Raw genomic sequence first — 26439 nt, 5'->3', positions numbered from 1 at the left:
TATGCGCAGGTCTGATTTTATTCGGGAAGTACATGAGGTTTTATAGTGTCATGGAGGCGGGGAGGTTGTGGGAGGGGCATGTCCGCGGGGCAGCTGAGGATTGGCTGCAGAGGCAAGGGCGGACCTGTGGTTTATGACATAAGCCATTGATGGCAGAGGGGGTTGTTTCCGAGGTTGTGCCGGGGCGGATCCGGGATGAGGGCAGTTGAAATGAGGCGGGGAGAACAGCGATCGGCTGGGAGGGGGAAGATAACAGTGGCTGGGAGGAGGGACAGAGGGAGGCAGCAGCACAAACTACTGCTGAGAAGGGCCATAATACAGGGAGGTTACGAGGAACAGGCGGGCAAAGTATAAGGAAGCGAAAGGCAGGGTGGGAGCAGGGGACAATTGCTCCCTCTTTCAAAAATAAGAATGCATAGGTTTTGTGGGATTGACACTTTGTGGGGAGGAAAGATGAGGGGGGTGAGAGGAGGGGAAATAGGAGAGAAAGGAACGAGGAGGGGCTACCGGCAGGGGGCATGGGGGCATGAGGGGGGCGTGAGCAGAGGGGAGGGCAGCTGAAATGCCCAATTCCCCATGCGGAGGGCAGAGAACCCGTACCCGCAGCTCGAGGTGACCACGATGGGCCCTATCGATGGCCGCCTCCTGCCACCTCCGTGAGCCACACCTGGGCATGCCGGGCCTCCTCGGGAAGGGGATGGCTTTGGGAGAGGACTAGGCGGAGTTGGTGGGGAAAAGCCAGGGACCCGTGACATTGAGAGCGGAGGCGTTGAAGGAGGAGTTGACGTTGAGGGGTGAGGTGGGGGAGAGGTCAAGAAGAGTGGCGTTGGTGAGAAAAAGGCACGAGTTATTGCGCGGGTTTACGCACAGGGAAAGGTTGGTGACGAACTGCAAGGCGTCGAGGGGAATAGGGATGGAGACATTTGGCAACGACGAGGAGACAGGAAGGGCGAGGGGGTCGCAGCTTTCTGGGAGGAAGTCGCAGTTGGGGGAGTACATGGTGGGGAAGGTGGGGGAGTGAGGGGAGAGAAAGAGGAAACCAGGCGGTTGAAGAAGGGCGGCCCAAAGGGGTGTGGCCTGGGCTGAGGAGGCTAAGGAGAGCATAATGATGAGAAGGTGTAGGGGGGGGAATGGTAGGAGGGCGCGGGGCAGGGGAGGCGCGAGCACGACGGAGAAGCTGGAGAATTTGCTGCTCGATGGAGGCATCTTCGAGGGAGAGACGGCTCAAGCGGTGGACAAGAAGACGACGTCGACGTCGCTCGCGGCGGGAGAGAGCTGGCGTGGTCCCTGCGGGTGATGGCGCAGGAGGGGCAGACTCAGGCGGGCTCGACTGGGTGACTGGAGGCGTCATCTGCAATGACAAGAGGAGAAAAACCTCACGGGGGGGTGAGGTGCGGAGAGGGGCCATCATTACGGCAGGGGGGAATCATCAGGGGGAAGGGGGTCGGGAGGTGGAAGGTCGGCAGGGCCGTGTGGAGTGAAGGGCTTAACAAGACGAGCAGGGATCCAGACAGGCTGGGGTGCGGATTCCGGGAAGACGCAGGCAAATCCTCGCCCTTGGGTGAGAAGGGGCGCTGGTCCGGTCCACTTGCTAGTGAGCGGGTTGTGCCAGAGGCCGAGAGGGGCCGGAGTGGGCCGGTAAGAGGTCCCCCAGTGCTTGTGGACGGGCGAAAGCCCCTCAGAGTCAAAGGTCATCAGGTTGTGCTGGATGAGCACTTGCGTGACTGTTTCACGTGGGGTGAGGTGGGGTTGAGTCTCTCTAGTCTTCTGGACGAGGATCTTGAGGGTTTGGTGAATTCTTTCAACAAGTCCTTGGCCTTGCGGGTTGTATGCGATGCCGAAGTGGTGGGTGATGTTGTAGAGCTTCACAAACTCGGCAAAGGCGGCGCTGCGATAGGCGGGGCCATTATCTGTCTTTATGTCCCAGGGGACTCCCATGAAGAGGATGGCTTCCCGGAGCGCTTGAGTGGCATACTTGGCAGACTCTCCCGGGAGGGCGACGGCATAGCAGAGGTGTGAAAACGTATCGATGGCAACATGAAGGAACTTCCATTGGCCAAAGGAAGCGACATGTGTGACATCTAATTGCCATCTAGAGTTGGGCCACAATCCGCGCGGGTTGACACCTTGGGGCTGGAGTGGCCCCAGGGGCAGCAAAGGTGCGCAGGAGCGGCATGCATGCACCAGATGTTTGCATGTCTCGATGGGAAGTTCTGGGAGGAGTCGATGGAGGGCGGGCGCACCAAGATGGAAGCGCACATGCAAGGTCTTTGCCTGGTTGATAATGTCTCCTACGGCAGCTGCGGGGCTGAGGGCATTGATGGAAGCACCTTGGGCCGCTTGGTCAGCGAGATGGTTGCCGTGAGCCAAGGGGCCTGGGAGGCCTGAGTGGCTCCTAACATGGGCAATGAACCAGGGTTGTCGCCGCCTCTCTAAGAGGAGTTGAAGATCAGCTAAGGCCAGGTTGATGTCCCGGTTGCCAATGCTAGCAGGCGGCAGGAAGGCCGCAAAGGCAAGGATACGAGAGACCTGCAGGCAGTAGAGACTGTCCATGAAGATATTTACTGGCTGGTCCTGGAGGTATTGGAGAGCCAGAGTGACGGCTTTCAATTCGGCCACTTGGACAGAGCTGCTATGTCGGTGGGTGTGGCAGAGGGGTTGTGTGGAGTTGGGCTTGTAGAGGACTATAGCAAGGCAGTGCTTGGAGGCGTCCGTGAAGGCAATGGCGGCGTTGGGGAGTGGCTTGGAGGACGGGAACGGGAAATGGTCAGGAGCTGCGACGGGGAGCGTGCTGAGGCCTTGTATGAGGCGGTGCTGGGGGAAGTGATTATCGAATGGGCCGGAGAATAGGAGGAACAGTGCCTGCATATCTCTGGAGTCCTTTAGCAAGTGAATGACCTGCTGAGTTGTAAGGGGCCAAATGATGACATCTGGATGACGCCCGTAATGGTGGGTGGAGCGCTCAACAAGGGCGATGGCGAGCTGCGCGAACAGGACGGATTGGGGGGTGATTTTGCGAAGCTTGCTTTTGGCTAAATGGACCCACAGGAGTGGACCGTCCTGCCAGATGAGGCCAGTGGGGGTCCCACGGGTGGGAAGGACGAGTCCTGCAAATGGCTTGTCTGGGTCTATTCGCTGGAGCAAGCAGTCCATTAGGGCAGAGTTGACACAGCTCAGGGCGCACTCTGCTTCATACGACAGGGTGACCCTCTTTGTGGGTGCCTGTGATGGTGGGCCAGTGGTCTGAAGAAGCTGGAACAGAGGCTGCAGCTGATGTGTGGTGACTGGCAGCGACGGGCGCAGCCAGTTGAGCTGGCCACAAAGCTGTTGGAGATCATGGAGCGTCATGGTTTTGGGGACGTTTATAAGCGGCACCATGGGCGTGACCGTTTCCGAGATTTCAAAGCCCAAGAATTGAAATGGTGGGTGGAAAACGGCTTTCTCTATGTTGATCTGAAGACTGATATCTTCCAGATTGGAGAGAAGACTGGCAACTATAGCTTGTAGTTTTGGCTCGCTCGGATGGGCTACAAGGATGTCATCCATGTAATGCACGATAGTGGCCTCGGAGGTTAAGGGCTCAATAGCAGTAGCCACAAACAGCTGGCAGATGGCAGGGCTGTTCTTCATGCCCTGGGGGAGGACTTTCCACTGATACCGTTTGGCAGGCCGGTGGTGGTTGGGCTGGGGAACAGTAAAGGCGAACCGTGGGCGGTCGTCCGGATGCAGGGGGATAGAGAAGAAGCAGTCCTTGATGTCGAGGACTGCCACATACCAATCTCGCGGGAAGGCTGACGGGTGAGGCATGCCGGGCTGAGGAGAGCCCATGGGTTTGATGTGCTTGTTAACCTCTCGCAGGTCGTGGAGGAGGCGTGGCTTGCCAGATTTTTTGATGATGAAAAAAATGGGAGTATTGTATGGACTGGTGGAGGGCTCAACATGGCCAGCACGGAGCTGCTCTTCCACGAGGTCCTGAAGAATAGCTAGTTTTGGGGCAGTCATGGGCCATTGCTCCACCCAAATGGGTTCCTCTGTGTCCCATTGCAGAGGAACGGGTGCTGGAGGTCGAACGCGAGCAATGGCCAAAACTATTGGGGGGGCAGCGATGGCTGCAAAGTAAAAAGAACGGCACCTGACTGGTGAAGAATGTCGCGCCCCCAAAGGACTTGCTTGATATCCCTGAGAACCAGGGGACGGAAGAACCCTGACCGTCCATCGGTGTCATGCCAGGTAAGATCTTCAGCCGCCTGTTGTGAGGAGGACTGGCCTGTGGCGCCTACGACGATGGGTCCGGCTGTGAGTGGGAAGTCACGAGCTTGGGAGAGTGGGATGCAGGAGATTTCGGCACCGGTGTCAAGAAGGCCGTCCATCCACTTTCCATTGACCTTGATGGTGAGGCGCGGCTGCAAAGCGGGTGACATGGGAACGGACCAGTGGATGCCTATGGGCGGGGCTGGCACGGGGCGACTGGAGCCTCTTGATGGCGGGGCTGAGGCCTGCCCCGCTGCCCGTTTAAAGGCTGTCTCGGAACACGGCAATCGCGAGCCCAATGATACCCTTTTCCACAGCGCGGGCAGGGGGTGGAGGGCGGCCGGGCGGCAGGAACAGGGCCCGGTGGTGGCACCATAGGCTGGACTACGGGTTGCGGCAGAGCCGGAAGGTTGGGGCACTCACGAGCGAAGTGGCCCAATTTGCCGCAGCGGAAGCAGGTGTTGGTTGTTTGGACTGCCGCGACAATAGCCGCTGCAAGCGCAGATGCTTGCCCAGAAACTCCGGAGCATGCGAGGACCCAGTCTTGGAGCGGCTTGTCACGAAGGGGACGAATGATGGCTTTGCAAGCTGGGTTAGCCCCCTCCTGCAGGATGTCCTTAACGAAGGACTCACGGGCTGCGTTGCCGACAACTCACCTCTCTGCAGCAGCCTGCACACGAGCTACGAACTCGTTAAACGGCTCCTCGGGTTTTTGGAAAAGCTTCATGAGGGGCTCTGGGGCGGCCGCGGCGCACAAACGGAAGGCTCAGAAAACACAGTCACGGAGCTGGAGGAAAAACCCAGGCGGGGTGGCAGTGTAGGCACTGGGATCGCCGTAAGGGCCGAACCCGAGAAATGCGTTTGCAGGGTAATGCACACCCTGACGAGCATTGTCGGCAATCTGATTGTCGATCAGGACACAGAGATGGGCTCGCCAGTCAATGAATTGCCCGGGGGAGAGAACCGCTTGGGCTAGGGAGATCCAGTCGTAGGGGATGCAGCGAGGGATGGCCATACGCTCGAGAAGGTCTTGGGCATGAGGGCTGGCAAGGCCATCCTCTTTTATCGCGTTGCGGAGCATTTGGATGTCTTTGGGGGAAAAGGGGACCCACGCTTGTGGGCTCTGCGGAGTGCGAGCGGGATTGAGGGGGAACATCTGAGCCAGAGGCGGAGTGGGGGAGGTGAGAAAGGCGGTGTCGTACGCTGGTGGAGGAGGATTCCCGATGCTCCCGCTATTGCTGGGGCAGGCGGGAGGTGAAGCGGGCCATGGAGGTGAGGCATTGGCGGTGCCACCGGGCGCCGGCCAGGAGGGCGCGGCGGCAACGGTGTTTCTGATTGGCCAAGATGGCGGCACGGTGACGTCATGCCTGACATCACTTCTGGCCTCGGGCCAAGATGGAGGAGTGGCCACGTCATTTCCAGGTACAGGCCAAGATGGCACCGGAGGCTCTGCCGGTTTAGCCAAAAATGGCGATCGGCAGGCATCCGGGACGGGACCGGATGGCGACGAGACAGGAAGAGGTGGGTAAAGGCGGGAAGAGGGCGCCGAGGAAGAAGAAGGAGGAGGTGCGCCATGTTGGCATTGTTTGCAGGACGCGGTGGGGGGGGAAAGGCGGAGGGTCGCCATGTTGGTTGGGGTCCGGATCGGAGGCTGTGGGGGGATCCAGTTCAAGCGCGGCCTCTAGCTGGGCGGACAGAGAACGAGTATCATCGTCTCCATCAGGATTGCAGGTGAGAGGGTGGCTAGGCTCACAGGCGAGAGCGGAGGCAGGGGAGGGCACACCTTGGAGACAGGCGCGGATAGCGACGAGGGTCGGGATAAGGCCAGGGGGAAACTGCTTGCGATCATGCTCCATAGCGGACGTCACCCGCTGAATTAGACGTTCATAGGTCTCTGGGCTCCAGAGAGCACAGGTGGCGAGCCAAGGGTTAAAGGGTAGGAGAAGGTCCCAATACCACTGTAGCTGACAGAGAGAGACCTTCACGTGGTGAGTTTCTAAAAGGGCCGCGAGTAAACGTACTTGAGGGACTTGGCGGGACGAGAGAGAAGCTCCCATTGTGACGGAGGGTTCAGGAGGGGGGTAGACTCGCTGTCGCTGAGGGCCGGGTTAGGTTCACAGATGGGCTGGGACAGCGAAGAGGAAGGGAACAGCGCCGGAGAGTCCCTACCTTGAGCGGCGGCACGGGAGGACGGTGATGGGTCCCGTGCGGGAGATCGAGCGGCTGGCCGGCCAAACAGGAATGCGAAGATGTCGCTCCACCGCATACAGAAGGGAGCGGTGGTCCCTGTGCGGTGGTCCCTGTTCGGGCGCCACCTGTGGCCGCCGCTGCGGCGCTGCAGGCAGGTCGCTGCAGGTGAGTCGCTGCCGGGGATCGGGCCTACGCCACGGCCGGACCGGGGCGACAGCGGGCGGCTCAAGGCTTGGTGGGGATGCGCGGTTCGATGGAAGAAAAACCACGGAGACGAGGTCTATGCGCAGGTCTGATTTTATTCGGGAAGTACATGAGGTTTTATAGTGTCATGGAGGCGGGGAGGTTGTGGGAGGGGCATGTCCGCGGGGCAGCTGAGGATTGGCTGCAGAGGCAAGGGCGGACCTGTGGTTTATGACGTAAGCCATTGATGGCAGAGGGGGTTGTTTCCGAGGTTGTGCCGGGGCGGATCCGGGATGAGGGCAGTTGAAATGAGGCGGGGAGAACAGCGATCGGCTGGGAGGGGGAAGATAACAGTGGCTGGGAGGAGGGGCAGAGGGAGGCAGCAGCACAAACTGCTGCTGAGAAGGGCCATAATACAGGGAGGTTACAAGGAACAGGCGGGCAAAGTATAAGGAAGCGAAAGGCAGGGTGGGAGCAGGGGACACACTTGATTAAAAGCAACTCTTTTTTGGTGGTCTAGATTCCAGTCTACATTGTACATTCCATTGCATTTATCAGTATCATATTGTAATAAAGATAATCAATTGTAGAAGATTGATGATCTAAAATATTACCATTTAAATGTCACTGCTTATTAATCATATGGATTTTCTTCCAGTCTTTTTTTGCAGCCCCCTTTGTTAATTCATTGAAATATTGTTTTCATTATTGGCCATCAACTCTGGGATGCTCATTATGGAGGGCTGCCTAGATTGAGTGCCAACACCCATAAAGACAGCTGTTTAAGAATGTTTCAAGAAGGGTTTTAGAAACCAGGTTGAGAATGATGATGTTCCTGAGTTCTTATTTTCAGTGACAGTATTGTGTTGACTCATGATTCGAGCATCTATGGTGTCATTTAGGATGATATTATCAAATGCACTGTATTGTCTTCTCAATGCTTTTTCTTAATATATATGTATTTTTAATCACCCCTTTGCAGCTTTTTTTTGCTTGCTCTCAGTTCTTTGTGTCCATTCACAATGTGTTCTTCTGAGTCTGTATTTTTACTTATTTATTTCCCCCTCCCCCCCCGCTTTGTGGCTTGCTTGCTGTCTGCTCTGTGTCCATTTGCTGCATGCTCTTCTGTGTTTTTTTTTGCTTGTCTCCCTTTTTGTTGTGTCACCTTGCTGACTTGGTGCTCCATGGTGCTTGTGGGCCTGGAGACCTTCTGCAGTGCTTGCGGGCCAGTGGCATTCCATGGCGCCTGGGCCAGTAGCTCTCTGCAGCATGTGGCTGAGCCTGCCTTTACAAAGAGGCCCTGGGTTCATGCTGTATGGTAGACAGGAGCCCAACTGATTGAGCCACAGCCACTTCCTGCCTGTCTGCTTTTGGTGACTTGCTGAGCTGTGTCCTCAGCCCTCTTAGGATTGACCATGTTATCCTATGCATTGCCACACAACTCAGAATTTTGAGCTGCTCATTTGCATGTGGGAGTACTGTGTGCTTTGGGTACTAATAACTATGCCAATGTCTGTAATATTCTGGACAGCTAGCTTCCCTAGGCCATGTGACTATGGAGGCTACTTTATAATGATGGGCAGTTTTGTTCTCTTTGTAGGCCCAGGTAATTTGGGTGTAGGTACATACACATGTGCTAGAACTCTCTTGCATGGTTTCTAGCAAGCATATGGTTGTGTGGTAAGTTCATGTCTGTAGGTCACAGTATCATGACACATGGCTGAGTTCACATTTATGACCTTCCCTTTAGCAGTGCAAGAGTGTGGGTTCACATCTGGACCTCACTTTTACATCTTTTTGCCATCATAGAAAGCAAACCCCAGATCCAGCTGTGGTGAGGACAGAACAAGGTCATATACCTAGAGCATGCTGTGGTGATGGGTTGTATTTGAGAAAACTGTCCCTGGTAATTGTCCAGTGTAAATGGCACCTAACATCTAGGGAGCTGCTTATGGTCACCCCTTTTGCTCAGAGGCAAACTAAAAATGACACCACAGAAACTAAAACTAGAGTACCTGCAAACCCCCTTGCATGCAAAACTTGCACAACTTAGAGAGATCACAGCCATTACCACAGAATGTAGTAACAAGGGCACATTTCCTCCATGGAAACCCTTCATCATACCCCTAATCCTCATCTCACCATGATGCTGTGATTAGCCTGAGTCTCTAGTTTGAAGCCCAAGTCTTTTATATTTGTTTTCTAATCAGACATTGGATGAGCCCAGAACACCTACTCTTTCACTTGCTCTGGAGTTCCCCTGCAATTGTTGAAAAGAAAACTATGAGGATACTATGATGTTAAATAGGGTCTGTTCAGATGGTGATTTTATAAAAAACATATAGGAAGCACTAGTAAAGTCAAAGCCCCCATGAATAAGCCTGGCAACTAACTCTGGGAGTCAACCTTTTCCTGCAGTATGTGTTTCTCAAATCCATTTTGATGGCAATTAGCAAAGTCCTAATCTGATCAGGAATAATGGTGCTCAAGTATAAATCCACTACCATATGGTTTATGAAACAACACTGCCATTTTAGCACTTCCATTGTCTGAGATCTTTTGGTAGGTATCTCCCAACTATCCTTCCCCCAAAGAGTGGTTAATTGTGGGGAGCCACCCGCTGTGAAATCTATTTATGGCCTCAGACAACATGGGCGGATTTCACAACTACCTCAGCCCTGCCCCGCCATTTCCTTCTTCTTCTTCCTCCTTGTTTCTTTGTTCTCCCCTTCCCGCCACAACTCTGGTAACCACAGCAGCACGCATGTTCAAGGCATGAAATTCTGCAGACCTGCCATGAACTTTCAGCCAATTCCCTCCTTGGATGCCTGCCACCCACAAAACCAGCCTATCACCCATGGACACGTTTCCTTCCCTCAGTATATATTCCCATGTTCTACCCCCAATAAATGAGGCTTGATCAGAATCCTGTCTTGCCTCCATTCTTCTCATCCCCTGCCCCCACTTCTTCCCACAGGCCCCTGGAATCCACCCCCACCAGATCAGACAAGCGGCACCCTATGTGGGTGGGGCCGGGAATGAAGTACTCATGATAGGCTGACACAACAGAAAACCTGGCCAGGTGATCTACGCGAACTCGGAAGACCTGAGAATTCTTGGGCGGAAGACCTGAGCAATCAGCTTGGGGAGAAGACCTAAGCCATCGGCTTGGGTAGAAGACCTGAGCAATCAGCTTGGGGGGAAGTCCTAAGCCATCAGCTTGGGCAGAAGACCTGAGCTATCAGCTTGGGTGGAAGAGACCTTCAGAAGACTGCCTATCTTCTGAAGGCTCGGTAAGTGATCTGGCGAGGATGGGGCAGGCATCCTCTAATAATTGTTCCCTTTTCCTGTCCGGCCTGCAGGCCCCGCTTAGGATGAGAGGAGTAAAGGTTAATGTTAAAGAACTCTCTAAATTCTTTGCCTTCCTAAAAGAAGTTTATCCCTGGTTTCGACAGGAAGGGAGCATTTACAACTCATAAAGGAGCTACAGCAGCTAAAAGGATTACAACACCATAAATGCAGAAAGGCAGTTTAACCACAATCCTTTTATCAACTTCCCACCCACCTGCACCTGCTTAGAAAGGCCACCCAGGCAGGCATTCCCTGCAGTGAAAACCCCCCCTTTTTTTGCATATCCAGTCACCGAAAGGCAAACCGAGGGGCAAAACAATGAGGCAGATAATGAGGCAGATGGTGAGGTGAAGATACTTTGTGTGCATTCCACTTTCCCCTTTAAATCTTTAAAAGAGCTTAAAACTGCCACCGCCACCTATGGGCCCACTGCTCTGTAACAGGCTCGGGAGATTATGAAGGCACTGTACAGCATATGAATTATAACCCTGGCCTATTTGCCCAAATTCAAACTGCAGCCCTTAGGGCCTGCAAAAGGTTGCTCACAAAAGAACACCCTGCTTCCTCCCTCACTAATATTAAGCAGGGGCCAGAGAAACCCTTTTCAGATTTTGTAGGCAGATTGTGCATGGCTGCAGAAAGACTGTTTGGTGATACCAATACAGAAACAGACTATGTAAAGCAAATTTCCTTTGAAAATGCGAATGCAGCTTGTCAGGCCACAGTTAGACCTTATAGAAAGAAGGAGGACTTGTCTGGTTACATCAGGCTTTGTTCTGAAATTGGCCCTGCCTACCAAAAAGGCCTTGCTATGGCCGCCACTTTAAAAGAGGTTTTACAGCCACAGCAAATAAGAACTTGTTTTAAGTGCACTGATCCTGGCCATTTCACCCAAGACTGTCCCACCCCTGATATTAACAAAAAGCCTAGTAGTGCCCCTAAAGTCTGTCCTTGTTGCCGCTGCAGCCAGCACTGGGCTAGTGGCTGTTGGTCCCAAACCGACATGCAGGGTCAACCTCTCCCTCCCCATCAGGGAAATGGGAGGTGAGGCCAGCTACAGGCCCCAAAACCCAAACAAGCTTATGAGGCAATCAACTTTGCTCCGGTGAATGCCAATCCCTTTCACAACTCTTCAAACTCCCTGCTGTCTACATGACAATGTAGCTCTGGGCAAGTGAGGGCTAATATAGTTAAGCCACTGGAAAGAGAGAAAAATGTGGCAACATTTGTGTTTTGTTTTGTTTCCATGCTAATTCTGATTGGGCTTACATAACCAAGATAATAAAATTACTACCAAGTTTTTATCAAGGTCTAAAAGGAATTTTCAGTTTTAAATCAATAGTTTTCTCCAGAACTTCAAGTCTCAGTATAGTCTTACAGTAATAATCCAAAAATGTGTGTTAATGGTCTGTCTAAACTGCAAAATAGAAACTTAACTATATTTATGCTGCTCAAGTTATTTTAATTGATTGCTGATAACTAATAATGTTTCCAAGCACAAGCTTGCATATTACAGGTGACATGAATTCCAGAAGAAATCTTAAAAGGTACAATCTAAGATGTGATATATAACAGAGGATTTAAAAGCAGCTATACCAAGAAAGTAAGAATTATGAGTCAATTGTAAATAAATTGTATGTTTCTGTTAATGTGTTGTAATTGTTTTGTGTTTGTCTGTCTGTTCATTCGGTGTCAGTGTATATTGTGATACCTCCGGATGGTAAATATAAATTAGTAGAAATTTTTAAAAGAGCTCTATTCAAATGGCTAAAAATTAAATAAGCACTTATATTAATAGTTAAGTTAATTATATTAATACATAAGTTTAAATGTTAATAAGATATCTACAATGATAAAAATTGTAAGTCTTGATTAACAAAATTACTATGCCTTTTCATAGGGGATGGTTCTTGCCTAGACTGAAATGAATGGCTTGTTTTTCTTTGCAGGGTGGTGTGGGGGATGCAAAACTTGAATGAATGTTAAAGAGTTGGGGGTTTGGCAATGCTAGCTGAAATTTAATGGGTTTTGCAAGGGGGTGTGTTTTGTCCTAAAGTAGGATGGCTAATTTTTCATAAACTCTTGAAACTTAATTTGCATGTGGCAAGTTGTAGAAGGTATTGTGATAACTTTAAGTAAGGGAATGTGTTCTGTAAAGATAAAATTTGTCTAAAAATGATATAATTATAGTCTATATGTTATAGACTATAATTATAAATAATTATAAAAGGTCTTATAAAGCATTATTTAAATTAAAGTGTTTAAGTGGCTATTTCCAAAAGGTCATTATTAAACAAACCTGAATTAATAATAATAATAATAAAAAGTAATTTTATAAGAGGGAAGCTTGGCTGCAGCCAGCCTCCCTTGACAACTTGCTTTTAGGAAACTGTTTCTGATATTGCATGCTACTAAATATTTAAAGTAAAGAAAAGTTCATTATTTTAACAAGCTTGTTTAGTGTTCACGGTATTATGTTATAAAAAGTTTGCTTGATAACTTTGTATGTAGGCTATATGGAATGTGTTTTTATTATTAAGGAAACAGGATAATTTTGTCCTAAGAGAAAATGATTGGTTATTAAGAAAGGGTAAAATATGGAACAAAACCTGAGTGACCACTAAAAGTGCAGAAGGTTCGTGAAAAAGGAAATTTTATAGTTAAAGTTGAATAAGATTTGATGGGTCTATCTATAAAATTTTAAAGGCTTTAGTATCAAGTAGTATGCTGATGCAAAGTTGAAAATTTTTATTCTTTCTCAAGGCCTCTCATCATTAATCTGTTTTGGTAAAAGTTCTTATCCTCAATAATCAGTATACAAAGAAAGTCTGTCTTACCAAAATAGCTTCTTGTGCTTCTTCTGCTTATCATTTCCTCGGTGTTCCAAGAAAGGAAAGTTTTATCTCTTTTAAAGGAACATAATGTTCAAAACTGCTTTCTCAAAACCTAATCCTGAACAGTAGCCTTTTATTCCAAACTAATTATAAGAGATTTGTTCTTTTACCTTGAAAGAAAAATTAAAGTAATAATTAAGTTCATTTAATATGTTATAAGTAAATAAAAGGTGTTTTACAGTGTTATAAAATTAACAAGTTTTTTCTTCCCTTAAACCCTCTATTAAAGTCGTATGAACAAAAGGTTTCTATAAATGCTTAAAAGTGTATAAAGTTACCAATATTTCAGCATAATATTAAAGAGAAGTACAGTGTGGTTATTCATGGTTTTAATTATAATAAAAGAGTATGTGTCACAGAAACAACCTCTTATCATAGATTAAAGTAACAACACTAGTATGCAGCAATCCCAAACACTGCTAGTTTGTTGCAAAAAGTTAAAGTCCAGCACAGCTATCACTTTGTTTTAAAACTTGCTAAGACTTTCTTTAGTGTCTTCTTACACAAATCAAGCCAGCTGCATTCCTCTATCTATAAAAAACCTAACAATGAACTTTTGCAGTGCTTTTCAGGACTATGTGCATGGCCTAACCATCTTGTACAGTATTTACTGATTGTAATAGTAATAAAAAAGCAGCATACATTACTTCTTGAAAAGAACAGGCTTGGCAGACTCCATTCATGTCTGCTCAGCATACTGAACTTGCTGCCATCATTAAGGTGTTAACAATATTTAAGGAACCTTTGAATGTTGTCTCTAATTCTGAATATGTATGCCTTACTGTTTAGCATATTGAAACAGCTCATATCTTTGCTACTAATAAGTTATCTCAACTTTTCACTGACTTGCAACATCTCATCAGGTTAAAACAGCATCCTATTTACATTACTCACATACACTCTCATACCTCTTTGCCTAGTCCTATGACAGCAAATAATGCTTGAGCTGATTTGTTAATAGGGTGTTTACAAGGTGCTCATGCTCTAACTCACATTAATGCTAAAGGCCTGCAAAATAAATATCAAAAGTTAACAAAACTACAGGCACAAAAATTATTCACGCTTGTCCTACTTGTGGACCACTAACAGTGGTACCTTTTCAGGCTGGAACTAATCCCAGAGGCCTGACTCCTAATCAATTATGGCAGATGGGTGTTACTCACATACCATCCTTTAGTAAACTACAATATGTTCATTTTTATATTGACACTTATTCTCATTTTATGTACACTGCTGCTCAAAGTAGGGAACAGTTGCATCATGTTCATTCACATCTATAGTCTGCTTTTGCTGTAATGGGATGTCCTCTAAAAATTAATAATACACCTTCTTACATTAGTAAATCCTTTGAATCTTTCCTTTTAAAATATGGTATTCAATATGTTGCTAATATTCCTTATAATCCTACATGTCAAGCCATAGTTGAATGCAACCATCATACCCTAAAAACTATGCTTTTAAAACAAAAAGGGGGAAATAATGGTATTATGACACCAAAAGATGAATTAGCAAAAGCTTTATTTACTTTGCATTTTCTTAATATTTATAATTCATTAACACCTGTGGAATGTCACTCTGGAAAATGTCAAACATCTACAGTAGACACAGGAAATGAAGATCAACCAATATTCTAGAAAGATATTTTAAGCAATGAATGGAAAAAAGGTAGGATTAAAGTAAGGGGGTGAGGCTATGCGCTTATCATTTCAGAAATGGAAAACAAATTTAGTTATCTCTGAAAAGGATTAAACCCCAGAATGAAGAGATGGAGTCTTCTACAACTTCTGATGATGGTGATCATAAGTAATAAGGAAGCTGCCAGTAATTACACTTATTAGGCCTTTATACCTAAACCCCCATTACTTACAGTGTTAACCTGGAAAAATCCATTCTTTCATATATATCTGAATAAAACCCATATATTCCCTAAACCAATTGATAATTGATTGCCAATTAAACCCTATAAAGACAAAGAATCGATACTCTCATATTACCATTTGATTATCAACCCTTATGCATTAGTAACCATCCTTTTTGTATGTAGGTTAAAAATCAGGCCATAATTATTTTCAAAAATAGTAATACTCAGTTTATTGTGACTTTGTTTCCCTCTTACAATTTAATCATAACCAAGAATCCTACTCATGATTGTCAGAAAATTAACTATAACCCAAAAATGCTCTATTCTATAAAAATGAGGCCTTGCATCCTAGTAGCCATTACCCTGCAACTAACATACTATGGAGAAGGCAAACTAAAAATTTTACTATCCGCATCTGTGTCAAAGAGAGCCGCTTTCCTCCCTATATTGGTAAAAAAATTAGCCTCACAGGTTCAGTCGCTGAAGCTGCCATGGCAGGTGGTGCTCTTGGTCATGGCCTCATCAGCTTGCAGTACTTTAAACAAGAATGACAAATTAGCCTAGAACCCAGTGCACAGTCTCTTGACTCTCTGCAGTGGCAACTAACATCCCTCGCCCAAGTAGTCCTTCAAAACTGCAGGGCCCTTAACTTACAGCTGAAAAAAGGGGGAACCAGCCTTTTCCTCCAGGAGGAATGCTGCTACTATATAAATGAATCTGGTATTGTTGAGCAAAATGTTAAGAAATTGTGAGAATTGCAGGAAGGAATACTGCCCTCCCAATCAACCTCCTCCTTATCTGCCTGGCTCACCTCCCCCTTCATAACATGGCTAGGTCCACTCCTCAGCCCCCTAATCACTCTCCTTTTAATCTCTGCATTTGCACCTTGCCTCCTTAAATTCCTCCAAGAAAGGATGAAGCAAATTTCTGCCCACGTGATGTATCTTGCTGCTGTTCGTCAATACCAGCCTATCCAGACCGAAGAACAAACAACCAACCTTTGAAAATGCAAATCTCTTATGCTGCCTCATCGCCAACCTGTACCCTAATGGCGTTTCCTTGCCTGTCCTCCCTGCCCATGGTCACAACTGCCCCTATTGCAGCTAACCCTTCTCTGTTTAATTAATATTGCTGAACAGCTTCGGTAAGGAAAACAGCTTCAGTGAGGAGTTTAGTGGTTCAAATGAGCAGCAGGTGCTCTAGCCAAACAAGACCAGGGTGGGTGTGGCCTCACCCACTAATCTCAGTACATCATGCATGTCATGCATGGTGTAGAGCTCCCTGTTATAGCTTGTTATATTTGCAAGTCATTTATCGCTGAGGCACTGGTCTGGTTAGCCAACGATGGGCAACTGGGCTGACCCATCAGTCAACCTAAGACAGACGTGGCCTTTTGCTGCCACAATTCCCAATGACAGGTAAGACTGATCACTTAGTGGGTGCAGTCCCAACCTAAGACAGGCACAGCCCCCCTCAGTACAGGAGCACCTTGCAGCCATACATCACCACTGAGCATAAGCCCTGCCCTAACGTGAGCCATCACCAGCTGTCCTTCACTTCAGTTCCTAACATATTAAACAGAGAAGGGGGACCTGTGGGGAGCCACCCACTGTGAAATCTATTTACAGCCTCAGACAACATGGGCAGATTTCACAACTACCTCAGCCCTGCCCCGCCATTTCCTTCTTCTTCCTCCTTGTTTCTTTGTTCTCCCCTTCCCGCCACAACTCTGGTAACCACAGCAGCATGCATGTGCAAGGCGTGAAATTCTGCAGACCTGGCATGAACTTTCAGCCGATTCCCTCCTTGGACGCTTGCCACCCACAAGACCAGCCTATCACCCATGGACACATTTCCTTCCCTCAGTATATATTCCCATGTTCTACCCCCAATAAATGAGGCTTGATCAGAATCCTGTCTTGCCTCCATTCTTCTTGTTCCCTGCTGCACTTCTTCCCATAGGCTCCTGGAATCCGCCCCCACTGGATCGGACAGTTAATATCTGTAGTTCAGGGAAGCAGATGTGGTTCAAGTGATAAGGCTTCCACCTACCATATAGGAGAACCTGGGTTTGATCACTGGGGCCTCCTGGTGAAAAAGAGAAAGTGAGCCTGTATGGTGAGCCAGTGCCTATGTAGTGAGCCAAGTGCCCTCATGGTGAGCTGTGTGCCCATGTGGTGAGCCGATTGTCCATGTGAATGCCCATGTGCTGAGCCAGTGCCTGTAAAGGGATCCAGTGCCCACACAGTAAGCCAAGTGCCCATGTGTTAAGCCAAGTGCCTATGTGAGTACCTATGCAGTGAGCTAGTGCTCACATGGTGAGCTGAGTGCCTCTGTGGTGAGCCAGTGCCTGCTCAGGTGAGTCACACAGTAAGATGATGATGCAACAAAAGAGAAACAAAGGGGAAAGTCAAAGTGAAGGGCAGCAGAGACCAGGAACTGATGTGGCACATGTGAAAGGGTACCTTTCTCCACATCAGAGGTCCCCAGGACCGAGTCTTAGTGAATCCTAGAGGAGAAAGATGAGAAGACAAGACAAAAATGCAGGTCATACAGTGAATGGGCACAGACAGTAAGAACAGTAGGATGGAGGTGGGGGTGGGGCTGGGGGAGGAGAAGAAAAAATATAATTATGCTGTAGTCTAATCTTTAAAAATATTTATAATTCATACCATCATATAATAAGTGCTGTACTCAAATTTAAAAAAGGACAAATCTGAGAAAGGAACATTTCTATCTTAGACAAAAACAGATGACTTCACCTCAACATTAGATGGGACCTCCTCAACCACCCTGTCACTAGAAGGTTCCTCTACTAGGTCTTCCATGGGAGCTAGGGGGACACAGAGTAATGATCAGTACACTGGGGTGCAGCTCCTGCATTACTCAGGGCATTTTGCTTTGCCCAGACAAGAGGCTACAATGTGCAAACAAGGATGGTGGAGCTACCCAGAAACACTTCATGTAGGAAAGAGAGACAAAGGAAAGAGTGGAATGTAATCAGAATAGAATCCTTGGCTTTGTAGCTGAAGACAATCTAAGTCAATGTGAAATAGTTCATGTATAAGTGGTACTAAACTATACAGTATGATGATATATATCCAACCTATTCTGAAGTCCAAGGAAATTGTCAGTATCACACTGACTTCAAGAAATACTGCTTCAGCCTCACAGCCTTGTTGACTTTGAATATCCCATCCATTCTAGAGGATTTTTTAAAAATTTTCAATGAGATAGCTGTATTATAGAAAATTTGCCAGTTTACCCATTTTTACAGCATGTACAATTTACTTGAATCAATTACATTTACAGTGTTTTGTTACTGTCACCAAACATTCAATTCCAAAACTTTCTCATTACCTGAAACAGAAACTCTGTAGTTATTAGCTATTAAGCCCATTCTACTTTCTGCTAGTCCCTGGTAATAAACTCTAATCTATCTGTTTCTATGAATTTACTTTTTCTTAGCTTTCAAATAATTGCAATCACCAACTGTTTTACTTTTGTGCCTGCCTTATTCAGTACATTTTTAAGGGTCATGCATATAGTAGTATGTATCAGAACTTCAATACTTTTTATGGCTCAGTTATATACCATTGTATGGATATACCACTTTAAAAAAACTTATTCCTCTAAATGAGCACACTTACTCATTTAGAAAGTTTCCAGCTTTTGGGTATTGCAAATAATGCTGCAATAAAAGTTTCCAGCTTTTGGGTATTGCAAATAATGCTGCAATAATACTGGTTTCAAGTACCTCTTTCAGCCTCTGTTTTTAATTCTTTAATATATAAACCTAGTAGGTAGCTGTCATATAGTAGTTCTAGGTTTAGCTTTTTGAGGGAATGTCAAACTATTTCCCGAATTGACTGCTTTGTTTTAGATTCCTATCACCAATATATGGGGATTCCAGTTTACTCATATCCACATCTCTATTTGTTATTTTCTAGTTTTGTTTCTTTCTAAAATGTTAGCCACCCTACTTATTAAAAATGGTATCTCCATTTCCTTAAAGACTAACCCTCTTCAACTGCTGCTGGGAAAGTGGAATGGTGCAGCCATTTTGGAGGATGATTTGGCAGTGCTCAAAAGGGTTATATAGAATTGCCATATGATTGTGCAATCCCACTACTGGGTATATATGCATAAGAATTGTGACCAGCAACAAATTAATGGATAAGCAAATATGGTTTATACATACAATGGAATATTACTCAGCTGTAGGAAGGAATGGTGTGTTGATATATGTGACAACATAGATGAATCTTGACCTTATGTTGAGTGAAGTAAGCCAGTCACTAAAGGCAAATACTTCTTGACCTCACTGATATGACCTAAGTTTATTTAGGAGACTCACAGAGATTCCGGAAGATAGATTAAAGGAGACAGAAAGGGAGTTGAGTGTGGTGAACCAAGCTCAATATGGGCAGAGCCTATGATAAGGCAGAAAGGGGTGGTTTGGCAGTGGATGGGGTGATGGTGATGCAGGGATATGAGTGGGTTGATGGAACTGGAATGGAAGGGTGAGCAGGGTGGAGGTATTTAATTTGGACTGTATGGAATTGTGGAAGTCTTGGAGAAAGGAACAAGTGTACTTGGGATTTGTTGGTTTGTGTTGGGACTACAAGGATGGGAATGTTCTTTTGGCAAATACAGCAGGTAGGTCACTGGTGCAGTGTACCAGTGCTAGGGGGGCATACAGAAAAGGATGCCCCTGGGGGATGCTTCAAAGGAATATGAATGTGTTCATGTTGTCATAAGGTGTTATATCAGTGGATGGAGACCCACAAACAATGAGAAAACATTAAAATTCCATTCTGGGAATCCTGCTATATACTCAAAGAGAGGGGCAAGAATCTCTAGAGTACATGGGCAGTGCCAAATAAAAGCAGACCAGTATGTCAAAGCCTCATTATTAATGCATAAGACTATGAACCTTATTCTTGGAAAATTGAAACTTAGTGGCTAACATAGGTTCTGAGGGAAGATGGAGGGAAGAATAGATGGATCATAGGGCATTTTGAGGGCATTGGAACTGTTCTGTGTGATTTTGCAATGATGGATACAGATGATTGTACATTGTGTGAAAATGTATAAAAGTATGATGCAAAGTGTAAACCATAACATAAACCATTGACCATAGTTTGTAGCAATGCTTCCGTTTTTTTTTTTAATTGTAACAGATGAACCCTACTCATGTATGATGTTGCTAATAGGAATAAATATGAGATGGGAAGGGGTGCAGTATATGGGAATCACCTATATATTCTTCTATTTTCTTCTCTCTTTTTTTAGGTACCAGGACCAGGGAGTGAAACCCAGACTTTGTAAGTGGGAAGCCAGTAGTCAACCACTGAGCCACATCAGTTCCTTTGAGTTGTTTTTTTGTGTGTGTGTTTGCTTTTTTCATTTACTTTTTGTTTGTCTTTGTTTTTAGGAGGCATTGGGAATCATACTGGGGCCTCCCATGTGGAGAGCAGGCATTCAAACATTTAAGTCACATCTGCTCATTCCCTATATTTTTGATGTGACATTTCTGTAACCTAAAGCTTCTTTGAAGATAAAGTGAAAAAAATAAGACGTTGGGGGAAGATACAGATGAAATTGTAAGTATACATAAAAAATAACAGATATTAAGGTGATGAAAGTCACAATGCAAAAAACTTTTGACTTTCTTTATGGGGAGGTTTTGAACTGCACAAGTTACAGCTATGGCAGGGGAGATCTGCTGGTGCAGGGTGACAGTGAGGGACAGATGTGTGGGGAGGGGTGCACCTCAGGCATGCCTCTAGGGATTATGAATGTGTCCATATGGTCATGGGGTGTTATCTCAGTAGATGGAACCCATACAATAACCAACAAAACTTTCAATTCCCATTCTTGGAGCCCTGCTACATTTTCTAATACAGTGGCAAGAATATCTTCAATACATCATCAGAACCTAGCTAAAAGAGGACAGACCAATATGCTAGGCCCTTGATATTAATGCTGGTAGTTATGAACTTCATTCTTGTAAAATTGTAAAAAGACCTTGACCAAGAGAGGGAATATTAAATACAAATGAGTGTTTATGGCTAGGATACTTCAATATGAGTCAGGAAGTCATTCCAGAGGAAAGTTTAGGCAGGTCACAGGAGGATCTCTGTGGCTGCCATAGTAAATAATGTCTCAGGCAGGAATGTTCCTGAGGGCTCTAAAGACATCTGGACATTCTAGCCAGGGCAGATATCCCCAGGAAATTGGCAACCCATCAGTGGGCCTTACCTTGGAAACTATGGACCATTGTTAGTAGCAGTGCTTCAAGATTTATAAAAAATGTCCCACATTAATGAAAGATGTTTTTAATGGGTAAAGTGTGAGGGGGTGGAGGTGGGGTATATGGGAATCCCACCTAATTTTGCTTTAACTTTCATGTAATCTAAAATTTCCTTAAAAGTAAAGGGAAAAAAGACCATGAGTACACATAGGTAAAACCCTTAGAAAACTGTGGTACAGTGTCAATTTTATATGAATACTCAATTACTCAATCCAAAAGGATGTGCAAAAACTTAACTGTTGTTACTTGAGACACAGAACCTAGAGGGCTAAAGAAAATGGAGGGTAGGTCAATCAGATTTCAATATACAGTCCTGCATACATTTTAAATTTCTTATTAATGCGTTATTTTTGCTGCTATTTTGTATGAAAACCCAAATTGTGGAATACAACAATTTCAGTAGGTTTTTGTATCACATCTTTAGCAATCCAGAGAGGCACATTGATGAGGTCCATTTGTGCTTTCTGGAGTCTGGAACTTCAATGCAGAGTCATGGCTATAGGTAGGCTGGAAATATCTGGGCTAATTTCGCCCATGACTGTGCTCAGAAGCTATATTTTGCCTAGAAGCCTCTGTGAGCCTTCCACATGTATCTGTTACAGCAGCACATTACTTCCCAGCACATATGTGTTTAGTTTCTTAGCACTTCTATAATACATTGCCACAGACTGGGTGGTTTGAGAACACAAACTTAAACCTTCACAGTTCTAGGGACAAAAAGTCCAGCATTAATGTGTCCATAGCACCATACTCTGTGTCTCTCTCTGAAGATCCTTGCTAGGAACCATTCCTTGACTCTTCCAGCTTCTGGTGGCTCCAGGTGTCCTGGCTCCTGGAAGCATGACTCTATTCTCTTCCTCATCTCCACCTGGCCTTCTTCTCCAGTGTTGGTCCATCTTCACACAGCCTTCTCCTCTCTGTCTCTTCCCTTCTTGTAAGTGCACAAGTTGTATTATATTGCAGTTCACCCTGATTCAGTAGACTTCATCTTAATCACATTTGCAAACATCTTATTTCCAAAAGTGGTCACACTCACAGGTACCAAGGTTTTCTCCGTGTAATTTGGAGGGACACAATTCAACCACTGATGTTCTGTCATGATAGGTACATGACAATATGCCTTTGTCAAAATGCACAAAGCTGAGGATTAGGAAGAGTGAGCCTCCAAAACACTGTATCAATACTGTCCCTTCAATTGTTCATGCCACAGTGATGAGAGTTATTAACAGGGGAAACTGCTGGCTCTAGACTGGGAGGGTGGCAGGGGAATATGTGGGAACTGTTTGTATTCTCCACAGTTTTTATGTGAATCTAAAACTTCTCTTAAAAATATATCAGATTTTTAATAATCTCACAGCACTTTTTCAGAAGATAACTCTTCCTACTAATGTTCAGAAATAGACTGACCAAACATTAACTTAAAATACAATCTACCAGTAAATGTGAACCAACTTTAGTTGTAACTACATTTTTAATTATGTGGTTGTGGCACTACTGACTCATTACTAAAAGCAAAATTTCACATGTGAATTAAGAAAACTATCATGGTTTAACCTTTTTAAAGGTTTTTCTCAATATGGAATACTTAGTATCTACAGTCAACATTACTGATGCAATAAAATAATTGCATTTCTACTGTACTGTCTGCAGAATATTTTCTAGGGAATGTTTGAGGACACTCCCTTTTCTTTGGCCAGATGCTGATTTTGAGGTTTCCAACTGAATGGGATTATCAGATAGTAGATTTTTTGGACTGGGTAGGAAATTTTCTTTTTTCATGCTTGAGACAAGAACTGGGAAAGGCAATCACAACAGAACTCTCAGGTGACATCCTTCCAACAGATGAATGTAGGAAATCATTATTAATTTATTTACAGTTCACACTGTGATCCCTTATTTACAGTCTACACAGGTGTCCCACTTGAGTCAAAGGTGGGTTTCAAAAAAAGTTGTAGTTTGGGGTTCACTTTAGACACCCAAAAGACAGATGTAGGGTACTTTATATAGATGACACAGCATAGGAAGGCAGCAGAGCACAGTGACCAAAAGCATGGTCAACTGTGTTCAAATCTAATTCAGAGGCCACCCAAAACAGGGAACATTATGTAAACTCTATGTGTCCAGTTTTCCATGCTGTCTTTTGAAGATTTTAGCCAGACCTGCTTATTAGTTTTATTATGAGACTAAAAATAAGCAAATGTAAGGAAATCCTTAAGAAAAATGCCCGATATGCCATAAAAGCCCCAGAAGAGTTCACTTATTAAATGTTGGGAGGAATTTGCAAGAAACTTGCTAGTGCCTCCCTCCAGAGTGGGTGCCTGATGGTTCCAGGACAGGGGTGGGTGGACACTGACTTTCAGCCCTCAGTGGGGTGATCCTTTACAGCTCAAGGAGAACACGTGCTCTGTTCTGAGATCCCACATCAACCCTGTGTGGTCACAACACTGCTGAGTGAATGATTCTAGTCAGGAAATGTAGTCAGTGTCCCCACTAAGCAGATTCTGGGGTTACAAGTTACCTCCCAGGAGCTGTGGAGAAAGGCCTGCCAACTACTTTATTACAGGAGAGAGAGTGGTTCAAACCCTCACCCTGCCTTCTGCCTAAGTGAGTTCTCTGACCCAAACCATGACTCAGGTTTCCTCTCATAGAGTTCCTCTGAAGGACCAGGGAATAACAAAACTTGTGAACATCGTGCCCCAAATACTCCCACTGTCAGCTGTCTCATGAGAGCCTTCCTGGGGGCATGTAATCTCTCCTAGTGGTCAGTGGTGTGCTTGATTCCCATCCTGGCTCAGAACCCACCTTTTCACAAAGAGCTGCCACATGAGAGCTCTGCAGAGAATGTGCTCTCCTTGCACTCAAGTCTGAACAAGCAGTGGCAGAGGAGAGAGTCCAATCCATAGCTATCCCCACCCAGGACTTTCCTCATCACCTCTAGCCTCCTTTCTTTGGGCCCCAATTGCTCATGTACTAAGGGATGTCCCTTCTTCTCCCTCCCTCAGGCTGCACTCAGTTACCTGCGCCCTCTGCTATTATCCCACAGAAATCCCACCATGAAATCTGGCAAAATCATATGCCCTTTTAGGTAAAGATAGACAATCCATTAGTGAGAAAGGATAGTGAAGGGAATCATTCCATTTAAGTTCAACATTTGTCTTACTTATGGTCTAGCTTCCTAAACCATGAAACCACTAACAAGTCTAATATGTGTTATTATGGTCAACATCTAAAGAAGCTTATTTTGTAATGTAAAACACAATGGAAAAAAATTATTCTATTTTCCCCATACTTACTATTGAAGAGCATACAGGGCAGTGAGAAAATCAGTAGGTAACTTCTTAAAATGAAAATTTTGGATAACCCCCAAGGATTAAAGGAAATATGTATATTGGTTTATAAACTGACATTTGGAAACTCAAGTTCTTATAGCTAGGTTTGGAAAACTAGTTATATGAATGGTACTAACATACCCCAAGTATACTGAGTTATATATACACTTAATGATGAATAGAGGTTGAAAAGGGTGTTAAAAACATCTTTAGTACACCTCATCATATGAAATGCATCCTTTCTGGTCCCTACCAATCCAGATTCACTCCATATTCTGCAATAATTATTTTACTACATCTCTGCTGAGTAAAATAACATTAACACAGACATGGTCTTGAGGAAGAGAGTGAATGGTAAAGAACTTTATAAGAAATGCTAAATTTTTCTAAAGGGAGACTCATTTTAAGGCAACCAGCTTGATAGATGGATCTAAAATATAAAATAAGAATTAAGAGAAAAGTATAAATCACATCTAAAACTCTTTAGGACAAATTGGAGAGGAGAAACCAGAAGAAAAGTGAATCATATTTTGTGGAAAAATTTCCTGCCAATTTTTTGGGGATTGAATTAATCATGTAGGCCAATATGATCATACCTCTCAAGCAGCAATTGAGATTTCCCATCTCTATGTACTGTGGAAACTAAGCTGGGAGCTTTTCCACCTGCTACCAACTCCAAATCTCTCTGGGCATAGAGTGACAGTTAGGACCATGAGCCTTATGTGCATCATGAGATAACCATGGCAACCGGTCATCACAGAATTTTCAAAGGGAATGTATTCTCCATATTGCAAGGTCCAACTGCTGCTGTGTGGCCATTTTACTTGGCCATCAGCATTGAATGGCTGTTTCTATATCTCAACATCCTCTCCAATATTTTTTATTTTCTGTTTCTTAATAACACCATTATAGTGAGTGTGACATGGTATTTCAGTTTGGTTTTGAGTTGCATGTCCATAATAGCTAATGAAGGTAAGCATCTTTTCATGTGCTTTCTGTTCATTTGTGTATACTCTTTGGAGACACAAGTCTTTTCCCCATATTTAATTGGGTTTTCTTTCATTGTATTGTTGAGTTTTAGGATTTCTTTGTATAGTCTAGGTATTAAACCCTAATTGAATATATAGTTTCCAATTGTTTTCTCCCATGGAATGACTTGTCTTTTCATTTTCATGATAAAATTATTTTAGGTGGAAAACTTTTTAATTTAGATGAGGTCTTATCAATTTTTCCTTTGTTGCTTGTGCTTTGGGTGTAAAGTCTAAGAAACCATTGCCCAATATGAGGTGCTGAAGATCATTTCCTATGTTTTCTTCTAGAAATCTTATCTTACTAGTTCTTTTAGATCTTTATACATTTTCAGTTAATTTTTTGTATATGAGATGAGATCAGGGTCCTCTGTCATTGTTTTACATATGAATATCCAGTTCTCTTAGCATCATTTATTGAAGAGACTATTTTGAATGGACTTGGCAGCCTTGTCAAAAATCAATTGGCCATAGTTATGAGAGTCTATTTCTGAATAATTTTGAGGGTCCATTCAGTTCAATTGGTCTATGTATCTACTTGTCCCAGGACCATGTTGTTTAGGCCACTGTAGCTTTGTAATATGTTTTAAAGTGAAGAAGTGTGTGTCCTCTGAGTTTGTTTTTCATGATGGTTTTGGCTTTTTGGGACTGTATGTCCTTCCAAATAAATGTGTTGACTTGTCTTTTCCATTTCTACAAAGTTGTTTATTGCAATTTTCATTGGGACTGCATAGCATCGGTAATTCATATATCTTGGTATATTTAACCTTCCAATCCATGAGCAGGGAATATCCTTCCATTCTCTTAAAAATTCTTTTTGTATTCATAATTTTGAAGTTTCCCATGCATAATTCCTTTACATCCTCAATTAAATTTATTCTGGTAGTTGGAAATGGACTCTTTTTTTTTTTTTTCATTTCTTCCTGAAATTATACATAAATACTACTGATTTGCTCATGTTTATCTCAACAAACAGCACTTTGCTGGAATTGTTAGCTTGAATAACTTTGTTGTATAATTTACAGGACTTTCTATA

General features: G+C 44.9%; 2 long non-coding RNA genes across 2 annotated transcripts in view; one reads left to right on the top strand and one right to left on the bottom strand.

Annotated features, from left to right (window-relative positions):
- On the bottom strand, positions 1-25057 carry LOC139438515 (uncharacterized). The gene is made up of 2 exons (XR_011648190.1): positions 24972-25057; positions 1-1351 (listed from the first exon to the last, which is right to left on the bottom strand). It is a non-coding gene; the product is annotated as an uncharacterized lncRNA (long non-coding RNA).
- Positions 20173-26439, top strand: part of LOC131277514 (uncharacterized) — a 66096-nt gene continuing 59829 nt past the window's right edge. The window contains exon 1 of the long non-coding RNA XR_009184671.2: positions 20173-20336. This is a non-coding gene — a long non-coding RNA (uncharacterized lncRNA). The remainder of the gene's footprint in view (positions 20337-26439) is intronic.

The sequence above is a fragment of the Dasypus novemcinctus genome, unplaced genomic scaffold (genome assembly GCF_030445035.2).
Source record: "Dasypus novemcinctus isolate mDasNov1 unplaced genomic scaffold, mDasNov1.1.hap2 scaffold_123, whole genome shotgun sequence".
In the NCBI taxonomy this organism is placed as follows: domain Eukaryota; kingdom Metazoa; phylum Chordata; class Mammalia; order Cingulata; family Dasypodidae; genus Dasypus; species Dasypus novemcinctus.
The sequence above is the reverse complement of the archived record's forward strand: the minus strand, read 5'-3'. Positions and strand labels throughout refer to the sequence as shown.